The sequence below is a fragment of the Crocuta crocuta genome, unplaced genomic scaffold, assembly GCF_008692635.1.
Source record: "Crocuta crocuta isolate KB4526 unplaced genomic scaffold, BGI_CrCroc_1.0 scaffold279, whole genome shotgun sequence".
In the NCBI taxonomy this organism is placed as follows: domain Eukaryota; kingdom Metazoa; phylum Chordata; class Mammalia; order Carnivora; family Hyaenidae; genus Crocuta; species Crocuta crocuta.
Window position 1 is genome coordinate 1,713,740 of NW_027551570.1, and position 20,190 is coordinate 1,733,929.

Sequence of the window (20,190 nt, forward strand, 5' to 3'; positions counted from 1 at the left end):
GCTCATCTGGCAAATGAGTACTGGAGCTAGATTTCTTCTGGAGGGCATTATTTGCAAACCGAATCTGTGAAGCAGGTCGAACTTAGCATTCACACATTCCTGTGTTAACCTACTTCTCAAGTCACCTCAGACTTTATGAAGCAGTGTATAGTAACAAATGAACACTTGACTGAGAATCAGAAGGCCTGTGTAGTAAGAACAGCTCTGCTTTTAAGTAGCTATGGGACTTGGAGGAAGCTTCAACTCAAATTCTCTAGTTATATGTAAGTATTTGGCCCATGTGTTCAATGGGCCTTTATCACTCTATAATCTTATGAATTCAATTTTAAAATACTTTATAAGAAACTTTTGTAACAATGAGTCCAGTTCAGCCTGGCTGAACAAACTAGGAATTTTCTCCTGGATCTAAACTCTTTATAATGATTCCACTTGAGTCAGAGAAAAATCAGTAATAAGGTTGGGCATAATAAAAATAATTATTGTTAAATATTTCTTAGGTGCCCGTACTATTTCAGACACTGTTTTATTTCATCAACCTTACAAAATGGGTGTTGCTTTACAAATAAGGAAACTGAGGCTCCAAGGGTCAAATATCTTCCCAACATCACATAGCTCCTATGTACAAAATATAGGTTTAACATAGTTCCTCCTGTTGTTGAACCTGAAACACTTTCACACTGTCTTTTGGGGAATAAACTGGATTCTGCTCAAGTGACATCTTTTTCAGTCTCCACCAATATACTAAAAAAATCCATGTTGATAATTTCACATGAATAAAAATCAAGAACTCCAAGGCCAGACACGATACAAATATCCACAAGGTTTTAGATGTGCAGACCTTAATTTTGGCATTTCTATCACAAGAAAACTGTGGATTGTTACCTGCTCAGATTCTGCATAGCAGTTAAATCATCTTCTCCCATTACAAAGTGTTATTAATAATATATTTCAAAATAGCATTAAGTAAAAATAGTTGAGGAAAAAGTTATTTCAAGTCTTGATAGAAGTTGTAGTTTTCAAATTCTCCCAAGCTCTTTATATTCATATTGTTTCTAATTGTGAAACCAGTCTCATCCAAATAAATTATATTCTATGTCGTGAGACAGTAAAGAAGAACCAGAACTTTAAATCACATGTATCAAAAGAGTAGTGAGATTGTGTCACTTGAAAACAAAAACCGTTTGCAGAAAACCAATACTTAGCTGAGGTTTTAAAAAAAATTTTTTTAATGTTTTTTATTTATTTTTGAGACAGAGAAAAACAGAGCATGAGTCGGGGAGGGGCAAAGAGAGAGGGAGACACAGAATCCGAAACAGACTCCAGGCTCTGAGCTGTCAGCACAGAGTTTGATGAGGTGCTTGAACCCATGAACTACGAGATTATGACCTGAGCAGATTCGGACGCTTAACCGACTCAGCCACCCAGGCGCCCCTTAGCTGAGTTCTAAGATACTTTCCAATTGCTTGAAAGTCAAGTTCCTTTTGTTTCTCTAACCTGAACCATATGATCGTGTGTTCTGACAATAAACAGATTGTTCTTTTTTCCTTCATATTTTATCAAAGAGAATGTTAAAATTACTTTTACAGTAATAATCCTTCCAACCCTAAGGAACTCAAAAGATACTAAAGAAAATATTGAGAGATGAAATATTATGCAGGGGAAGATGCTAGGGTATCTTCCCTTCTGAATTCTGAAATTCTCATAAAAATATATTATGCAAAATAAATCTTTCAGTGTCAATTATCTGTTAGCAAATGGTATTCTTCAGTTTCATTTCCAAATTATCCAAAATGAATTAGGATTTCATATTGAGCTGTCAACACGAAATTCCACCTCCTGAAATATAGAGGATTTTGAGAAGAAAGAAAATATGAAGTGGTAAAGTCAGGTTTCTTTCACACCCCTCCAGTTTAATGTAGCATTCTGGAGTCCTAGATACTCACTATATTGTACAAAATTGACAGATTTTTAGACAATCCCTTAAGTTGTTTTATCTCACTTGTGACACTTTGTGGATAATTTAAAGGCACTAATATTCTCTTTTAAGAAGAGTAAATATAAATAGTTCTAATAAAATGTACTAAGTAGATCCAGATTTTTTTAATTTACTCTGCACAGCTGCACAAGGTCATGATATTTTTGAAAAGCAAAGTTATGATTCAGTGTTACCAATAATGTGCAACTGATTAAAATGAAATTATTGGATTCTAAGCATGGGATGTATCACTATGACATTTCCCATTAATCTTTTTTTAGCTTTGAGATTAAACTATGAAGAAGTCTTCCAATCTGAGATAACTAGGTTGACACCCCATTTACCATGAAGACAAACATATTGCTATCATCAACGGAACATGAGCAGCAATGCCAATCAGAGAATGATTTCCGGTTTTGAGGCTGCTCATGTGAGCATAAAGGTAAAAAAAGATTGAATTAAAGAGCCAACTGTCCCTCATTAAATGCCTTTATTCACAAAAAGCCTAAGAAATAAAAAGTTACATGAGAGTAAGCACATCATACCATCTAACTATAGTAATTCTCTCTCCTTGGACCCAGGCAGATATCCAGCTGAATACTCTGCATGCCTTATAAGCTTATCAAATAATACCTGTAAAACTTTTCATTTTCTCTTTTTATGTTTGCTCCTTCCCAACTGTTACTTACGTCAATAAATGGCACACGACCCATCCGGTTGCTCAAGTCAAAAACCCAGGTGCCATCTTTGATTTCATGCTTTCTCATATACTTCATCAATTCTATTAGGTCCTATTGGCTTTACCTTCAAAATACATAAATACTTCCATTTTTTAATTCATTATCTTATCCACCAACATCTCTCACCAGGACAACTAAAATACTTGAACAGGTTTTCCAACACATGTTCTGATCCTCTCACATCCACCCCCACCCAAGGAGCAGCCAGAGTAATTTTATTTTTTAACAGAACAGTAAGCCACAGAATTACTGTAAAAGCCTTAGATGGCTTCCCTTGGAATTCCTCGGTTTCCACCTCAGTCCCTACCTCCAACCAACCAGTAATCCATAATTGACTTTTTTCTTATGGTAAGAGGAAACTAAGGACTCAAAGTCCTGACTAAAAGATTCAAAGTTTGAGAAAGTTACATTGTCCACCAAAGACCCGCCAGTGTTCTACGCTGAGCTCCAGTTCTTAGAAAGGCCAACAAAGAGATTATGGATGATTTCCTGATAGAGAAACTACCTACAGAAAGTTTGGCAAAATCTTTCAACCAGCCAAGGCATATGTTCCTAAAACTAAGACAGAAACAAGACTTTAGAGGGGGCACCTGGGTGGCTCAGTCGGTCAGGTGTCCAACTTCAGCGCAGGTCATGATCTTGCAGTTAGTGAGTTCGAGCCCCACATTGGGCTCTGTGCTGATAGCTTGGAGTTCAGAGCCTGCTTTGGATTCCATGTCTGTCCTCTCTCTCTCTGCCCCTCCCCTGCTGGTGCTCTTTCTCTCTCTCTCAAAAATAAACAAACATTAAAAAGCTTAAAAAAAAAAAAAGACTTTAGAGAACCTTAAGCATGGCAGATTTGTGGGTAAAAGGAGCCACTCAAATGTCATTCCAGGTTCATTCCCAGAGTCAGATCTGGTCTCGACACTTTTTTCCACCCTTATCCTTCTGAACTATCCTAATCTACACAATATCTAGAAGGTTATTTAGAAGACAACTGCCTGATTTCTACAAGTCTAAGGAAAAAGGAATAGATTCTAGAAACTAAAACACAACTGACTTCTGTTAAAACTTGGGCCAGAGCCACAGGCATAAACTGGTGCTAGGACAATCTCTTTTTAGAGCAAGGTATGTAGAGATAGGACTAGAGCTAACAATCAAGATATTCATATCCAAACCTTCCCATACACAGCCCTGTGGGCCATGTCATTCAAAATATTCCCTAAAAAAATATTTCATCAAGATTTCTGAACACAAATGCACCTTGTGGGGAGGCTACATAAACAAATGCAAAGTGAAGTGTTTTGTAGTCTCTTCCTTTGGCCATTTTGGCCTCCCTGATATCAAAGAGTGTCTTCCTATTTGTGTAAATTTGGGGGAGAGAAGGTTTTTCAGTAACAACAAGTGTCAGAGCTACAGAGGCCTCAAATATATCAACTGAGTAGGCCTATTTACCATGTCAAACAATGAATTTATCACCCGTCTACGACAAAGGGATTTTAAGCCTCCGGGTACTAAAACTGCTTTGCTTTATGAGACTCAAGATAACTACTAAATTAATTTAATTTTTTCCCCTCATGAATATTTTATAGGTCTTTTTTTTTTTTTTTTTAGAACATCTAGGTTTTCAAGTACATTTTCTTATTAAACACACACTAATTTTAATTTTCAAAAATTTTAAGATCAAATGTCTATGTCATTTAAAGGTCTTTCCTGTCATCATCTCATCTGCAGTACAAATAGAAGTGGCCATGGTTTAATGTCATCCGTCATGTGAGTGAAGTCCACAGAAGGGGGGCTTCCGTTTTGCAATGTAAAAACTTTACATCTCTGTATTGTGATCACCACAGAACATATTCTTTTAAAAAGAAACTTATGACTTAAATGGATAGAGCCTATCCGATTAGAAAAATAGGATTATTTTAAAACTCAATTATATTGTACTTCCAAAGCACAATGTGCCTAATTTCACAAAATGTCTTGAGTTATGAAATAATTTAGAAGCCTCATTTTTGAGCCAAATACTGTTCAAACGTACCACCTATTTCTATTATTGAAGCTGAATTAAACAAACACAAATCTTCTGAGTCTGGGAGAGGAAAATATAGACTATGAAATTAAATCCCTGTGTTTCAGCTGGAGGCAATATTACCTCACCACCTCCATCCCTGTCATCCCCATGGACTTTTACCAATGTCTGGAGATTTTTTTTTTTTTTTGGTCATCACAACTATGACGAAGGAAGGGTAGTTTGATGCTGATATTTATGGGTAGAGGCTAATGATGCTGATAAACATCTTATAACACACAGGACAGCTTCCCACAACTAAGAGTTATCTGGTCCAAAATGTCCATAGTGCTAAGGCTGAGAAGACCTAATTATACAAATCCAGAAAAGGAAACTCAGAAAGAGGGGGATAAGTATTTCCTCATAAATGGACAGCTCTGGGAAGAGCACCACCAATGGCCTCAGACACATCAAGCCAGAACTTGATTTCAAATCTATAAATTGAGGAATAAGATACCAAGGATGAAATAATACGATGAAAATGGCGAGGAATGGTTTGACAAAAAATGGTTTGACGATCACATTCACAAATGTTTCAGCTTCACAAAAGATCTGAGATTTTTAAAAAGCATCTTCATGATTATGAGGATGAGACATCATGGTTGCCTTTCCCACGTAAGGGTTGAGGACACTAAGCCTGAGGGAAGCCAACAGACTTGCCTAAGTCACAAATGGACACACAAAGTGTCTCTCATAGCAGACACCTCTATGAAGGTAAACGAGTCCTACCACCAGAACCAAAATATTCCAAAATGAGGCTTAATATCTATTCATCCTCAAGATATTAAAATCATCACTGACTCTGGGTGAAGAAATATTTCTGTAGCTCCCTATTTATGTTATGGAAGGAAGGTTATTAGATAAATAGAGCAAAGACCAGATTCAGCCCCTGAATCCTTTAGGAAATCACAGAAAGGGCACTAGACTGCTCTTTCTAGACCTGGCTCTTTCCCTAACTTACATGTAGCTTTGTAAAGTATTTTAAACTTCCTATATTTCAACTTTTTCACTAGTACACTGAAAAATAGCTGCTACTTAAGGTGGTGTTGTACAAATGAGACAAATTTATACAAATGCATCTTGATAAGAAAAGCCAACAAACAGATATACAGTGTCATTGCTCACCATTAACTCCCATGCCTTTATTATTGATGTGGTTTTCTACTAGTGTAGCCCCTAAAATAGAGGCACAAGTTACTGGTTAAAAAAAGAGTCCTTTTCAAACGTAAAGCCAGATTCAAGTGGGCTTTGTCAAGAATGGTATTGGTTTTAAAACTGTCCTATAAAAGACTGATTGTGAGAAGCAGCTCCCTGAGAACGGTACGTTACATCTGACAGAAGGGATGTATTTATACTGACACCTCATTGAGAACAACCCTTCTAACAGACCATGTTGATCTTCATAGCAACTATTCTTTAGCTAACAGACCCTTAATTTCATTTTGGCAATATGCTCAGTTCCACGATATGAACCAACTGGTGTAAGCGGCCACAGCATTCCCATTTCTCTTGAAAGTCAGCATGTAGCTGGGGTGCCTGAGTGGCTCAGTGGGGTTAAGTTTAAGCCCCACTTGATTTCAGCTCAGGTCATGAGCTCACAGATCATAAGATTGAGCCCCATATCAGACTCTGTGCTGACAGCATGGAGACTGCTTGGAATTCTCCCTCTCCTTCTGTCTCTGTTCCTCTCTCACTCAAAATAAATGAATAAACTCAACAACAAAAAAAATCAGTGTGTGTAACCTAGTCCTGACCAATGATCTATAAGAAAAAATCTACTGGGTGGAGGAGATTTTTGTGACATGTTATCCTCTGTAATTTAAAAAAAGAGAGAGATGCAAATGAACACCACTCTGTTGATTCCTTCCATGTTCTCTATTTTGGCAATATGGGTATAATGAGATGTCTGGAACCATAGCAGCCATCTGTCAGCCATGAGGCAAAGAGCTTGAGTTCCAAAGCTCACATGGTGCAAATGGCAGAGGGGGAGGGTTGAAAAAGAATGAGTCATAGATGATATTACTGGACATAATTTCCAGTCCTGAAACCACAACATTCCAATGGATTGTTAAGTGTACACTAAATGTTCTCGTTTTAAGTTAATGTTTGTCAGGTTTTCAGTTATTGGTGGTTTAAGTATCCTACCTCACATGCCCACATGATAATTCTACTTGTGCCCTCTGAAGATCTACTTGCCTGTTGTCATAAAATGTAGCATATCTTCATTCTTTTATTAAAAACCTCAAGTTCTGTTAATGCAAGAAAGAAGAGCTCAGACATAAGGCACCGGAAAAGTCACAACCTCTTCTGCTTCATAGATTAGAAACAATACGGCATTATTTCTCTCACTTCTTTTCTCTGTCTTACTGATTCCTCTGCTGGGAATGCCCTTCCCTTCTCTATCTCTACCTCTACTCATCCTCTGACTGCTAGCTGGAGCCGTGTTTCTGTGAAGCCTTCTCCCAAGCAGAATTAGAGGATTTCAACTTTGGGGTCCTACAGAAGTCAAGCAGAGGTGTTTTTTGTCAGTAGCAAGAAACAAAACACAGACACAAAGTGGCTCAAGCAAAATGGCCAACTGTAGGATCACAGGACTATAAAATACAAGAAGAGAGGGGCGCCTGGGTGGCTTAGTCAGTTAAGCGTCCGACTTTCGCTTAGGTCATGATCTCACGGTTCGTGGGTTCGAGCCCCGCATCGGGGTCTGTGCTGACTGCCAGCTCAGAGCCTGGAGCCTGTTTCAGAGTCTGTGTCTCCCTCTCTCTTTGACCCTCCCCTGCTCATGCTCGCTCTCTCGCTCTCTCTCTCTCTCTCCTAGAAATAAAAATATTANATCTACTGGGTGGAGGAGATTTTTGTGACATGTTATCCTCTGTAATTTAAAAAAAGAGAGAGATGCAAATGAACACCACTCTGTTGATTCCTTCCATGTTCTCTATTTTGGCAATATGGGTATAATGAGATGTCTGGAACCATAGCAGCCATCTGTCAGCCATGAGGCAAAGAGCTTGAGTTCCAAAGCTCACATGGTGCAAATGGCAGAGGGGGAGGGTTGAAAAAGAATGAGTCATAGATGATATTACTGGACATAATTTCCAGTCCTGAAACCACAACATTCCAATGGATTGTTAAGTGTACACTAAATGTTCTCGTTTTAAGTTAATGTTTGTCAGGTTTTCAGTTATTGGTGGTTTAAGTATCCTACCTCACATGCCCACATGATAATTCTACTTGTGCCCTCTGAAGATCTACTTGCCTGTTGTCATAAAATGTAGCATATCTTCATTCTTTTATTAAAAACCTCAAGTTCTGTTAATGCAAGAAAGAAGAGCTCAGACATAAGGCACCGGAAAAGTCACAACCTCTTCTGCTTCATAGATTAGAAACAATACGGCATTATTTCTCTCACTTCTTTTCTCTGTCTTACTGATTCCTCTGCTGGGAATGCCCTTCCCTTCTCTATCTCTACCTCTACTCATCCTCTGACTGCTAGCTGGAGCCGTGTTTCTGTGAAGCCTTCTCCCAAGCAGAATTAGAGGATTTCAACTTTGGGGTCCTACAGAAGTCAAGCAGAGGTGTTTTTTGTCAGTAGCAAGAAACAAAACACAGACACAAAGTGGCTCAAGCAAAATGGCCAACTGTAGGATCACAGGACTATAAAATACAAGAAGAGAGGGGCGCCTGGGTGGCTTAGTCAGTTAAGCGTCCGACTTTCGCTTAGGTCATGATCTCACGGTTCGTGGGTTCGAGCCCCGCATCGGGGTCTGTGCTGACTGCCAGCTCAGAGCCTGGAGCCTGTTTCAGAGTCTGTGTCTCCCTCTCTCTTTGACCCTCCCCTGCTCATGCTCGCTCTCTCGCTCTCTCTCTCTCTCTCCTAGAAATAAAAATATTAAAAAAAAAAAAATACAAGAAGAGAACTAGCCTAAGTCAAGGGCTCAAATGAGGTAGTCAGGAGGCAATCGTGGTATTTTCATTTTTCCTTTCTCCTGTCCACGTGTTGGTCTATTCTTAGGAGCATCTTCTATGTGCAAAGATGGATTTAGGAAACTTTAGGTCTCGTTCCTCCTCCCAGATGCCTTAACAGAAAAGTAAATATTTCTCTATAATCTCAACACAAGTCTCATGGCTTCCTGTCATTGGCCTGGCTGGAGTCACGTGTTCATGGTACAACCTGGGCTATGGGACACACTGGTTAGTTTAGCGCCAAAGCCGGGAGTGGGGGACAACCCCACACAGACCCAATGGACTGAAAGCCAACAACAATTTCCTGGAGGAATTCCTGAAAATGGGAAAATGGTACAGACACGAAGGAACCATGTCTACTCTACCACAAGACCTTGAATATACCACATTATTCTCTATTAATTAAAAAAAAAAAGATGTCGATTATTTATGCTCCAGTCACCATTATTTCTCTTTCCACTAAATCACAGTCCTCAAGGGCATGGACAGTGTCTTATTCAAGGCATCTTATGTTCCCTTTCATAGCATACAACACATTGTGCTGTTATTGTCTTTTTGGTTATTTGTCACTTTATACCATACTATGAACTCCTCAAAAAACAAACAAACAAAAAAAACCCTTGGGACTTTATCTTATTCCTCTTTGTATTCTCAAAGCCTCCTACAGTGCCAGTTTGGCACATGCTGTTTACTTAGTAAATCTTTATTGAATTAATGTATTAACACTGATATATCCTGGGCAGAATTTGAGTTGTAGGTAATAATAAGCGTACTCACCATGTTAATCCTAAATAATGCCCAACATGCATTTTGCAGCTTTTGTACACTCCTAGCAAAAAAGCATATTCTGAACAGGAGGAAACCAAATGACTAAGCACAGTTTCAAGTGGCCACCCACATAGAGGAGAGGGAGGAAGTGGAGATATCACAGATGTAAAGTTGTGCTGCTGCTAACTTCAGCCAGAGTCACATACTAAACACGGGAAACACTTCAAACATCGAAGGTGACAGGACAGGGACAAAGTGCTTTCAAGAAGGATGCTGTGACCATTCTTCAAAAACAAAGAAGTTCTTAACTCTCTAGAGAATGTAGGTCACATATTGAACCAAAATAGAAATCTAAGCTCCTTGGACAAAGCTAGAGGCAAGCAGCCAAAACATGAACATGAAAACCACTCTAACTTAAGTAAGCAGCAGGAAATAGCATCATTTGGACCTGGATCCAGGCCAACCACAGGTCCCAAGGCCTCACTTAACCAGGAAATGTCCCTGACATGTTCACTAACAGTTCAAGTCTGAAGCAGCAGCCAGAGAGAAACAAATGTCTAACCAAACCCTATGCGGAGATGAAATTCTGAGATCAAGACCGACAGTTCAACACACACAAAAAACAGGGTAAAGGAATAGACATGTCAAGATTCCAAACCACGGAGGCAGGGCCAATGCAGAAAGAGGACTTAAAAGGAATCTTTAAAATAATTATGTAGGCTTGTTGTCTTGTATTTGCATATTCACCTGCTTTTTGCATAGTTCAACAGCTACTTCTCTGGCAAAGGTTTGTGTTTTATCTTTCAGAGTTATAGAACAGGATGTCTTTGGAACATTTATATTCATTTAAATCCTTTAAAAATTAAAAAAAAAATCGAGTAACCAAACTAATCAGTGATCAAAGACTTAGGGCTGAGAATCCATTACTTTTCTTGTGTTTTCTCTAAGTTATTTTAAAAAGTCATACACAGTAAAAGACTTTTGACACAAATGAGTCAAGAGTAGCTGACCCATGTCACCAAAAAATTAAAAAATCACTATCCTTTTCCTTTTACCAATATTTATATTCAAACCATGGGGTAGTTTCCACATATATTTTTGCTTTTGAGACCATGTCACTCCTAATGGCCTGTCACTCACTTAATTCATGACATCATTTTTCGATTTTTCCTGAAGTTTAGAACACATTAATCATTTAAAAAACTTGTTTTAATTTTCCACTGGGAATCAACACAGAGATGCAAATATCCTGCAAGAGAAGAGTATACTTATCTAGATGTTTACATTGGCCCTTTTGGACAATATTTCCTTCCCAGCCTCTGGAATACCATGATTTCACCATGACTACGATTTCCTCAAGCCACATTGACAGGACTTCAGAATGTCCACACCATGAGCACTTTCTCAATATGCCCAGCATAGAAGTCATTCCTGAGGATGAAAGAGGAAAAAACAAAACCCAAATACCTCTATGTTCCTTTGGTTATTTTCTATAAACTTTCTGTTCATGTCAATATTTTACACCTAAAAACTCAAAGGGTGGGAACCTTCATGTTTAGTTCATTCTGTCAGTCCTAAAACACCATAGTGGGAATAAACAAGAGTTTCCCAGTAAATGATCCAAGAAGGAACTGAAAAGAAGCTTTTTCAAGTCTCCTGAGGCCTGTTAGGAAAAATGGTCCAGAGGATCCATTTCTTTCAGCTTTCCATCTTCTTCCCAAAAAACTAAGTAAAAAATACTGAACTCCTTTCACCTAATGCAAGCCTACTTCCTCTGACTGTCTTTACTTCCTCTTATGCACCCGTTACTCTCACGCATTGGTACAAACATCTTCCATAAGAGAAGGCTGCTCTGCCTATTCTAAGTCCAAAGGCTCTGCATGCCATCTGTGTTCTCATTCTCTCCCTGCCTTTGTTTGTACTTACTATTCCCTCTGTAAGGGAAACCCTAGCCTACTGCCCACCCCCCTTACCTATTTGTCGAACTCCTTATTCTTTAGGGATTCTTCATGAAGACCTTCTGCACTGTTCTACAGAATCAGGCACTTCAACCTCTGTTCCCAATGACCCTTTGTCCTTGCTTCTGCATCTCATCATGCTATTTTCTGTTTCTGCCTACCTTCTCAAATAGATTCATCCAAGATGTGCCTTACCACCCGTCACAGTCTGGTACATACAAGATGCTCATGTTTTGCTGATAAAAGAATGACTAGAAGGAATTCATGAAGTTTATAAAGAACAAAAGTAATATTTCCTCTTGGCTCTGTATAATGTCTACAGTAACAGAAATAGCCACATATTCATCAAACTTCATGCTCTTCCTTCCATAGGATAGAATTGCCACTGTAAAATGCTGGACTCACATGATAGGTTATATTTCCCAGTCCTTACATTTTGGTAGATCTCTGTGACCAGTTCTTACCAACAATATGTGGGCACAAGTCAGATACACTATTTTTGAAAGAAGGCAGCCAAAACGTCTCTATGTATATTTTCCATCTGCTACATGAAGCCAAGTACTCAGAAGTCTTAACAGGATAATGAAACAATAAGAAGGAAAGAGACATGGGGCACCTGGATGGCTCAGTTAAGTGTCCGACCTCAGCTCAGGTCATGATCTCACAGCTTGTGAATTTGAGCCCCATGTTAGGCTCTGTGCTGACAGCTGCTTCAGATTCTGTCTCCCTCTCTCTGTACCTCCCCCACTTGAGCCCACCCTCTCTCTCTTTCTCTCAAAAAAAAAAAAAAAAATTAAAATACAAAGGAAAGAGACTCAATCTGTGAATATCCCCATGAAGGAAGATCAATTGCAAAACAGGAACCCCTCATTAGCTTGTTCAGTGAAAATTAAAATTTTGTTATGTTAGGCTATTGTATTGGGGGGGTATTTGTTAAAGTAGTTAGCACTATTTTTAATACTACATTTACCTTATATTAAGTTCTTTAAGGGATACAGTATAGTGTCTCACAAAACAGTCCATCTACCAATCTAACCAGACCTGTTGATGCAGGGAAAGCCCCAGTATAGTTTCCTAGGGCTACTTTTGAATCTTGTTCATTTAACAAGGGATCTTCCAGGACTAGGTCTACGGATAATGGTACTGTCCTTGGGATAGGTTTTATTGATGTGACAAAGGAGATACGACTGAGAAAACAACCCTGCTGCGCTTGTCCTATTTGACTGTGGGGCCATATTATGACCTTGAGTGGAGTTGATGGCAAAGCCAATATGCTGGGGACAGCAAAGAAGACAGACAGAAAGATACTGGGTCCTTTGAGAAGCCACTGGTATTCTAAAGTAACCATCACTGAAGCTGTCCCACCTCAGGAAAATCTGGTATGTCTGACACCAATAATTGTTATAATTTTTAAGCCACTTTGAATTCCATTTTCTATTTCTTGCAAATAAGGCATCCTAATGAAATACTCAATTTATTAAAAAGGAACTGTATTTCAGCTCTAGGGTACCTCTGACCAAGAGATATACTCTCTCTAAAGCTATTTCCTCACTTTCTAGGTTGATTTAATAATTTGTATATTTGCATGTTATTGTGGAAAAAGCATCAATTTACATAAAAGCACCATGTATGCTACAAAGTCTAGGAAGAAAATTCTAATATCCCCTCAGAGGCCACAGAGTTAGCATAAATAAATGAAGTGTTCAAGACAACATGAACCAACTTTTTTTTGACCAAGCAAACTATTTACCTAGCTATATTGCCTTTTAATAAAAGACTATGATGCCAGAGCAGTGAAAGATTAGGTCCTGTTTATTAACCAATTTTTGTAACTGCTATAAAAATTTCTATTACTGTTCATTTTTATTAGTCTATTCTATGCCTCTAAAGTGTTATTAAATGCTCTAGTCCATTGCATTCTCCTTACACCCAACCTCTCAAAATTCAAATACATTTAAAATAGAAACAAAACTTATGGCAAATAGCTTCAAACTGTGGCAGTTTTAAAATAGAGCCTCAAAGTCTTTGCTGTTTTCTACCTTCAGAATGGAGTCCATGTCCCCTCCCCTTGAATCTGGGCAAGATTTTTTCAGATTCAACAGATCAAGTACAGTATTTGTGATACTATGTGTCTTCAAATGCTAGGTATTAAAAAACCATAACATTTCTACCTCATTGTCTAGGAATACTTGTTTTGTTTACTCTTAGAGTGCTCATTCATGGGACCCAGGCACAAGCGATTCCCAGGGGGCCCTGTCTAATTTCCTCACCCACAGAATCTGTATGTGTAACATCACAGTGGTTAATTCACACCACCAATTTTTCTCTACAGCAACAGGTGGGGGGGGAAACATGAGCAAATTTTGTCTCAGGTTGGCTGTTCAATAAAATACTATGCTACAAGATTATAAATATGTTCATTAATCAAAGTTAGATTTACTGATTTTACTCAAAGAATCAAAATTCAAAAGCTGGAAGGAACTTATTAAGAACTAAGAAGTATCTCATTTAAACAATTAAGAAGCTAGGATCTAGGAAGTTTAAATGATATTAAATGACTTACCAAATCTCACTCATTATACAACAGCAGAAACTATACTAATCACAAAAGTTTTGACTTGCAAGCAATTCATATTTGTTTGTAAAATGAGGATTGAGCTTATTCTCCATAATTTTAAAAGAGAATTCTACCTAAGCAGGTTGCATGGCATATAAAGCATGTCCTCCTCTGTGGTTACAGAGATTAAGACCTCCCTTAAGCAAGATGAAGTCACTTACAAGCAAGATAAAAGGTATTTTTAAGAACTCACCTATACAAAAAAAAAAAAAAAAAAACTTCTTTACAAGTTCAGAATGCCTTCCATTGAAAATGAAGTGAAAATATCCATATAATAAGTTTTCTAAAATTCAGAGTCATTTAGGAAGGAAGCAAAATAAGTTCAGTGTGTAACCATGCTAACACCTTGGTTTCAGCCAGGGATATGGATTTCAATCTTCTGACCTCTACATTTATGAGTGAATAGATTTGTTACTTGAACTTGGTCACAATTTGCTACAGCAGCCTCAGGAAACTACAGAAGTGTTATCATTTGACTTAGAGTCTATTGTGATGTCTTAGAGATATTTTATAATCAAGGTGCAAATAAGTCAGGAAAGGAGAAAGGTAAAAAAACAAAAAAAAAATGTAAAACTAAGACAATCTATATGCTATAACCCCAATCCTTCCAAAGTATACGTGTAGGTATACATGAAGAGATTTACATATGGGGGCCCTGGCTGGCTCAGTGGAGGAAACAGCGGACTCTGGATTTTGGCCGAGGTCATGATCTCATGGTTCGGGAGTTCAAGCCCCACATTGGGCTCTGTGGTGACAGTATGGAGTCTGCTCGGGATTCTGTCTTTCTCCCTCTCTCTCTGCCCTTCCCTGACTCTCTCATTCTCACAAAATAAATTCACATAAAAATATTTTTAAAGCAAGATTTATAGATGGACTATGACCAAAACATTAATGCTGCGTTTCTGAAGGTGGAAGGGATACCAGGTAATTTTTAATTTTCTCCTTATATAATGTATTACAATGAACATTAATTTATAATCATAAAAGTTTTCTTTTTTTTTTTTTTTAAGCCTTCATGACAGTTCTCTTTTCCAAGGACAACCCCACAAAGGTCTCCCATCTACATGCCGCTCTTCCACTGTGCTGCTGACACTCCCCCATCAAGAGGTGGGGTCTATGTTGCCTCTTCCTGAATCTGGGAGGTCCCAGCACTCAGTGGAAGCAGTGCTACAGGATGTCCAAGGCCAAGGCATAACAAGCTGCATCCTTTCCCCTGCCCGCCCACGCCCCTCCCCTCAGGGCTTGCAACTTGGGAGTCCAGAGTTGATGAGTTAAGAGGTCCAGTCCGCCCTGAAGCCATCAGACTAGAGATATTACAGGAGAAACCACATAAAGATAAAAAGATGCCGAGGAGCCCCCAGTCACAGGGGTGAGCAGGTAAAACAGCATTCTGAGAAAGCCCTGTTTTATAGCATTTGCGGATTTCCATGGTGTGAATGCTCCCACTATGATCTATTTCAAGTGACCAAAAGTTTAAAAGTTGGCTCACAAAAGTCTTGAATGTGTAACAATAGCCCGACAGGCCCCTGCCTCTTGCCTCCAGTTGTTTGGCTTCCGAACCCCAATGCCAGATCCGAGTGAAGAAGGGAAATGACCTCAATCCCGGCCATGGTCAAAGTGCAAACATCATTATAAACTCCACACTGTAATGTTTGTCTTGACCCAAAGAAAACGTGAGAGATAATTAATGATTAGTTGTGTTAAGCCAATGGGTTCGGAGATGATTGATAGGCATCACAGGAACCAGAACGGTCTTTCAGGTAAAGAGTACAGTCATAGCCAACAGCAAGGAATCTGGCAGCCCTATTGATCATTCACGTGAGTGCCAGCTTAGACCAAGAATTATTTCTTGCAAGGAATCTTGATCTTAACTGAGAGCACTCCTTCAGCCCACCTCCATGGGGTCCAGAGTGGCTGTTTAATCCGAGTATACATCCTTGCCTTATTCCTTTTCATAAGGGTGATCACCATTTTGCCTGATAGCGAGGATTCCTCTCTCAGTTGTATATCTGAAATGCCTTTACTGCACTCCAAAGACAGCTTCATGTACATCCTGACATTGTTGTCCTACACAGCACAGAGGCACGGTCTCATTGCTACTGGGAATGTTGAGCTCTCTTCTCCCAATTCTTACAGTCTAAATGTATTTCTTAGAGTGCCAGAAAGACCTACAGCAATTTGTTGATCATCAAGCAGTTGTCTCTTCCACGTCTCTAGGAAACGTCTATCCCAGCATCATGTGAAAACAGGAAGATTTTTCTGTGCTCTTATCCATTATTATGTGGTGGATAGCAATACAGAATGTGGAGCCAAAATATCTGAGTTTGATTTCTGGCTTTTCCACTTACGGACTTTAATTTTAGGTAATTTATTTATCTCTTGGGGGTGCCTGGCTGGCTCAGTTGGTAGAACATGTGACTCAACCTCAGAGGCAGGAGTTCAAGTCTACTCCATGTTGGAAGTGGAACCTACTTAAAAGTAAATAATTCATTAATCTCTTTGTATAGTGGTTTCCCCTTTGATAAAGGAGAAATTAAAAATAGCACTGACAGAGGCACGTGGGTGGCTCTGTCACTTGAGTATCTGAGTCTTGATTTCAGTCTAGGTCATGATCCCAGTGTTGTCATATTGAGCCCTGCATTGGGCTCCATGCTAAGCATGGCAGCACGGAGCCTAATTAAGATTCTCTCTCTCCCCCTCTTCCCCATTCACATACTCTCCCTAAAAAAAAAAAAAAATTTATTAGTATGTGCCAAACCCTCTCAGCAGTGTCTGCAAAAACTGGGGCTTAATAAATACTCGTCATTAGTTTTCAGAGCACTCATAAAACTGAAATAAAATGTACCAAGCAACTTTAAGGTGATGGTGGGGGGAGGGGGCAAACTTCTATTTGGGCCAGAAAAGTACTAGAGTGTGCCTCCAGCCCTAACAAAACTGTGAGCACATCATATCAAGGTTACATGTCCAGAAATATCTGCCTACCTCCCCCATCCTCAAGGCCTGCCCCAGGATTATAAAGCACACTCACCATCTGCCACTTCCACAGATTATGACTTCGTAAGGTGCCAGCCAGAAGGCAAATTTGAAGTCTGGGAGACACAATCCATGAAACTATTTACACTAATTAACCCTTTAGCTCCAATTATCTGAGCAGATTGGCTCTCTCCTCATAGCCATGTCTATTCATTTAACAAGTCCAATATATGCCTGCCTCTGGGCTGTAGATGTCAATTGGAGATGGGGCCTGGGTCCTACCACTGGGGAGAACACAGATCAAGTTATGGTACAAGGAAATCAAGGAGGGTTCGGGACACAGGATATCATAAAAGGGAGGGGGGCTGGTAGAGAGAGTATTAAGCAATCCACACTCATCATGGATATGTTTGAGAGAGGTAGACAGGGCTGGGAGGGTATTCACAGCAAATTTCTCTTTCAAAATTTTGTCTTGAACTGTCCCTATGTGAGTCCACAGGCTGCCAAATTTAAATTACTTTCTTGGCGAGTTCTGGATTCTCAAAGCATGAAAACAAGTAACCCAATGTAAAAGAGTCACTACATTACACCATTTCCGTAATACTGAGAAGAGCCAGGAATTGAGAAAAGGGAGGACTCCAAGTGTAAATGAACATCCGCAGGACAGACTTTCAGATAGATAACATACTGAGAAAGCCAAAGGAGGTCAAACATCCTTTTTATATATGTGGTGAGACTTTCTGACGTGTATTTGGGCACACATTGAACAAAATCCAGAAGCATGTACCAGTAACATCTAATGTCTGTGTGCCACTACACACTGCATTTATGGGCTTCTTTCCCTTTTTCCTGAAATCACCTTAGGAGGAAGTCAGCATTTCCAGTTTCACAGAGAAGGGAACAGAGTTCCAAAGAAGTTAAATAGCTGGAGGTCACAGCTGAAATTCTGCCAAGTAGAAACCCTGAACCCAGTTATTCTATTTCCAATCCAATGTTCTTTTCTCTGCACCACCTTCTTTACTCCCTAAAGAAGGATGAAAAGGCATTGATTTTATGTATTTTAAAAGTTCATCTATAAATCACACAACCGTATAAAAATTCTGAATTCTGTTAAAGCAAAATCCTTTCATCAAGATGGCAACATAAGTGTGTTTGTTGGTTGTGAATCATGTTTCTCTCCCAGTGCCAAAGATTCTTTTAGGAGAGAAACTCCACTGCTAGTATCCATCCAATTGGGGAATGAAAGATGCATGAACACTTTTTCTACACACACACACACACACACACACACACACACACACACACACACCACCCTCATCCATGCTTCTACTTCCTCCAACAGGCAAAACCAATTTGGTCTACATCTGATGCCTCATTCAGATGTCTCTAGAAGGCGTAAATGATGACGTTAGTACCAACTGTTTGAGCAGCTGCAGAAAATCATTAGCCCAAATTGCTCATTACACCTTTATAGACATGAAGCAAGTCTGCCCGCTAAATGCAGATATAAATATAATGGGTAATAATGGTGATGGGACATGATAAAAATAATCAAGGCTGAAGGGGTGGAAAATAGCTGCAGAAGGAAATTCTCCCTATTGCACACTGCCTTGTCCATAAAGGGCACAAAAGCTTTGATTTAAAAAAAAAAAAGTAGAGGAAAGAAACGTGTTATGAACAAACTTATCCCACCACACCTCAATCAGAAGCTTGGCTTCTTTATACTAACTGCATTACTGAAAGCAACAAAGGGGGGAAATGTTGTTTGGGGCAAGACAACAGATTCAAAATAAGCTTTTTTTTAGACATTGAGAAAAATTGAAAGTAGCTGTCATTTTATGGCTGGGAGGTTATCTCCATCACACAGGACAGACGTCACTAAGGGCGAGGGGCCCAGCTAATGCTGCCTTTCTGCAGAAAGACCTTGAATGAAGGATTTGCTGCCAGTTAGAACGCAATATGGTCTGGGCTAGCCTTCCGTCTCTGGAGCTGCTCTGAGTGGCAGCTTGAATTGCCCTGCCAAATCCCTCTGCTTTGCTCTTTCTAAAAAAAGAACAAGGGGAAAGATGTGGCAAGTCAGAGCAACAATCCACGCCTCAGCAGATTACACTGCCACTGCAAATGTTAATATTTTTTAATGTCAGTGTGGAGGCTCCTGTTTGAAATTCAATGGGGAACTAAAATTAATGTAAGCTCGCTTAGGAATGTCAAACGAATATTCATCATATTCTAGAGAGCATTTGTGCAATGTGAAAATGATGGCAATGGCAAGTGGAGGGCTTATGTTGATAATCACTGTAAGAAAAAACGTTTCTGAGAAATAACGTGAGCACTTGAAGTTATTTGTGAAAAATACAATTTGTGGAAGAAATTACCAAGAGAATCTGCATGCTTCTTGCTGGGAAGACCAACAGCTTGTAAAAAAGGAACATGGGCACAGATCTTTCATGACACTGGGCAGTTTGATTTTTTTGAAGGAAAGGGTTTTTGGAAAACTGGGGGAAAAGTTACCCCAATTCTCTACCCCTTCCTGTCTGCACATCCCTCAAAAGGTGGCTGTATCGAGGAAGCCATGGCATCTTCCCACCACCCCCCACCGACCCCCTTGAATTGACTTGGCTTTGCCACTGGCTTTGGCCAATAGAAACAGTAGAGATGACCATAGGTCAGTCGAAGACCTTGCGCATTTTCACAATCTCTCTTGGAACCCTTCTCCTGGTATCAGCTTAAGCTGCTGCAGGATGGCACCAAACAAAACTGGGTCACCCCGGCCAAGGCCCTATCACAGACAAGCCAGCCCCCAGCCACATAATAGCAGGCACAAGACAGAGGTCTGTCTGTACCAGTCAAGCCCAGGCTAGATCAGCAGTACCGTCTGGTTGTACCACTAACTTTGAGAAAGATTCGGTATCTTAAGGCATTAAGTTTTAGAGTATTTTGCTTCACAGCAACACTAATGGAAACAGTAACTACCTATAAAATACTAAATCCAGGCTTAGGTAGATTTCCGAGAAAAAGTAGACCCCTGAAGTTACAGGAACAAAACCCACCCCTCTTACATAATAACTCTACAATTATCTCTTGGCATCCACCAATGTCTACAATAGGACATGGGTGCCTAAAAAAAGATTATGCCACACAGCTAGCAC